The following is a 4,076-nucleotide window of genomic DNA, read 5'->3' as shown; positions in this document are numbered from 1 at the left end:
ATGGTGGCAGAACACAGCAAAAGCAACAAGCACAAAAGGGAGGAATGGCAGCAAGCAGCCTCTTCCTCTCCCTTACATATGCAAATTATCCACCCCAGGGTGGTGTAGCTCTCACACCCATAATCAATCAAACTTTAAAAACCTGCCCCATGACTGCATGAGGCTTTGAGGGGACACACAGACACAAACCATAACACAGACTGCTTATTTCACACTGAACCTTCATATGGTCAAGAGAACAAGCACATTCTCATATCTTCTATACAGACAGTAATATCACCCATAACCTAGTTTCATCTCCATGACCTAATCACCTGCCAAAGGCCCCCACTTCCTAATACAGTCACATTTAACAATTTCATTATATAAATATAGGGATGAAACAAAAATTCAATTAAAATAAGTTAAAAATGTATTTATAAAAAGAATAGAAAATTTAAAAGGTTAGAAAAAAAGTTCAATTTTTCAATCATGGTACTTTCTTACTTTAAATATGTACAATTCAAAAAGTCGGGCTGGGGATTTAGCTCAGCAGCACAGCACCTCCCTGGCAAGTGCAAGGCTGTGAGTTCAATTCCCAGTACTGGGGAAAAAAAAAAAACAAACAAAACACCCAACAAGTCACTATTCACTTAATGATTATATATCATACTATGAAAATCTTATTTTCTGGTGTCCCTTTCAGGAGAATGTATTATATATTTGGAAGAAAGAATGTATTATATATTTGGAAGAAAGTTCCAAATAATTTCATTTGACATAACAGTTGAGAATCAGAAGAAGTTGAATATAATCAAACTGAGAAGTGGCAGGATTTTCTTGTTTATCTACTAAGGGTGGAAAGAGAGAGGTGGGCTCAGCATTAGGGTGAAAGTCATCATATCCTATGACATGATGTTATTACATCTTTAGTATGAAATTAATGAATTCATGAAATGCTTAAGGACAGTGGTCTTAAAAAAAAAAGGACAGTGCTCTAAGGGGAGAGTCACTGGTTATGCATTGAGTCTTTGGTCCATATCAATGTAGGTATAATTAAAAACAGGCAGTGGGAGAATGTTTGGAGAATATATGTGGAGGAAGAGAGATGTACCAAGCATTTTTTTTGGGGGGGGGGTTGGTTTTCTCCGGTACCGGGAACCGAACTCACGACCTTGCGCTTGCCAGGCAGGCGCTTTGCCACTGAGCTAAATCCCCAGCCCCTGTACCAAGCATTTGTACATAACCTGCCAGAGAGTTCCAAAACCAAGCTTGGGGGAAATAGAGGCTCTTGACTTTATTTTATTAATTTTTTTTTTTGTGGGGTGGAGGGAGTACTGGGAATCAAACTCAGGACCTTGCACTTGCCAGGCAGGTGCTGCACTGCTGAGCTACATCCCTAGCCCTGAGGCTCTTGATTTTAGAGACCATAAACCTGGGCACTCAAGCCAAGCTTACCTAATTTTCTGCTCAGGGAGTCCTTAGCTGACAGTCTACAATTCTTTAATAGATTCAGAAATACAGAAACACACACAATTATCTACCACATGAGAGATAATATACCGGGCTATACAAGATACATGGGCCCTTTCCAGTAGCTTAAAGCATAATATGTGAACAAATTATATACAATGACTCCACAAAGAAGAGATGTAAGTGCCTAAGTAGACTTGAAAACTAGGTGCTAGGGAATGGTTCATACCAGGTGTGATATATACTTATTCCTTACAATTTGTACATTTGCTGGTAGCACAATCCTTTGGGAACAATAAATGCATTAGATAGCAAAGGAGGATTTGGAAAAGAAGACAGCACCAATAAAAGTGTGTTGTTGGTTGGACATGGGCAGAACTGTAATCACTCTCTGATGGTTATCACCTTGGCTTGATGGCTTAATTCAGGCAGTTTGGGAATGAGAATCAATGCCCCCCCGCAATTTCTCTGTTCTCTTTTCGCATTCCCTCTTTTTCCACCCCTCACCACAACAGAGATTTATTAAGAAAATACAGGGAACCTAAAAACACACAGAAGAGTAGCTGGACTTTTTGGAAGAATAGAGTCCACAACTAATACAACAGGAACCAGGTCCACTGCATATCTTTCACCATCCTGGGGACATATATTCTCTCATGTCTCTTTCTCTCTGAATATTACTAGATCCTCTTATGTATTAAAATCTATTGATTTCTCTCCACTGCCTCCTTTCTCCTCAAATTCTCTTATAGGAGAGAATATAGCTAGAGTGACTCACTCTCTTTCTGTCTCTCTCTCTAATATAGCTAAAGTGACTTACTAAAATGGGACATGTACTCAATAACAATCTCTTGCCTTTAGGATAAATACTCAAATCTCAATCCGGTACGGAATGGATTACTGGTCACCCACACTCACTCTCTTTGGTCTGTCAGAGGATTATACAGCTCTGGCCTTTGTTTGCTCTTGGGCATCGCAAAGATTTGATAGATGAAGTAAGACATATGAGTACACATTTAGAATCTGTGCACGATTTAGCACTTGTCTTTTCCTTCCATCATGACAATGGCAATATTCCACGAAGAGGTTGTTCTGTTAGCTGGAGCGCAGACTGAGGATGACACATAACACAGTGAAAGCAGGTGTGGGCACTTGAGATAAACTTTATTGTAGATTGCTGAGAATCTTTTGCAATTTTTTCTTATTTAGCATAACCTCACCTGTCCTGACTGGTACACGTGTTCTGAGTTCTTATTAGTATATCACTTTCCGATGGCCTTTTTAGCCTTTCAGTAATTACAAAATTGTTCTGCCCCATTGATCCATGCTATACATTTTTCTTGGAAGGTTTATTACTTTTTTTCTACCACTGAGACCTCAGCTTAAGTGTGAACCAGTTAGGAAAAGATTAATACCTGATGTGTGTTTAAACTGTTATATAAATTTCAATAAATAACAAGTTCTATGAAGACAGAGACCAGGTATACTTTGGTAACCATTCTGTTCCCTGTGCTAGGAAGGAATTCTGTTCTCTCTCCAAAAACGCAACTTTTTCTGCATTTTCCACAACAGCAGATAATGGCCATAGTAACCATACAATACCTCCCCTGCACTTGACGGCCACTGATTGATCAGCATCCTGATATTCTGTTTCCAAGTTCTTGTAAAGAGATTCTGATTGTCTAAACTTGTATGTGGTCTATAGTAGTATAATCAGAATGTAGCCCTAGGAGCATAAGACTAATTTTGTCTTCAGGACACATAAATATGAGTTAGTCAGGCCCACATTTATTCCTTAGAATATTTCTATTGATGAATTATGAATTTTAACTTTGTGAGTTTTACTATATTAAAAATGAGTATTTAACAGGAAAAATATCACAAAAATATTGAGTTTTTAATATTTACTGTTTATTAAAATCATCAAAATTTTCAACACTGACTGCATTTTGGTGTACGAACTCTAAAAAAGAACATCAGAAATAAATTCCCATATGAACTACAATGAAAATACCAGCAGCACTCAAAAAAAATCTTTACTTCAATAATCACATGTAAGGCAATCTGCACACATGACAACAGCACATTCCATACACACATCGCTTACACTGACAGCATGTCTTTTGCTTTCCTGGCCTTTTTTGTAGGACATGCTTGACATGTATTGTGTGTTTAGAATAAACATCAACATTTTCACATCAACTGTGTACTTACTTACAAAATCTAAAAGAACATCAGAAATAAATTCCTATATGAACTACAATGAAAATATCAGTAGAACTCTACCACAGAAATAAGCTTTGCTTCAGCTGTCACATGCAGGGCAGTCTTCACACATGACAACTGTATGTCCCATGCACATGTTTCACTTACACTGGCAGTATATGTGCTTACCTTTCCTTTGCTATGTGGCAGTCTTGTCACCTCTTCTATTCCTGTTTTGTCAGGAGCTTCCTACTATATTGTACAATATATACTTAGTAGGGAAATAAGATGTCAATAAAATAAAATATCAAATATGCAATGAGTGCTTATAATAAACATCAAAATTTTCACATCAGCTGATTACCTGCTTATAAAACCTAAAGATGGGGCTGGGGATTTAGCTCAGCGGCAAAAGCGCC

Source organism: Chinchilla lanigera, unplaced genomic scaffold (genome assembly GCF_000276665.1).
Source record: "Chinchilla lanigera isolate Chin_1 unplaced genomic scaffold, ChiLan1.0 scaffold00022, whole genome shotgun sequence".
In the NCBI taxonomy this organism is placed as follows: domain Eukaryota; kingdom Metazoa; phylum Chordata; class Mammalia; order Rodentia; family Chinchillidae; genus Chinchilla; species Chinchilla lanigera.
This window is presented reverse-complemented; position numbering follows the sequence as displayed.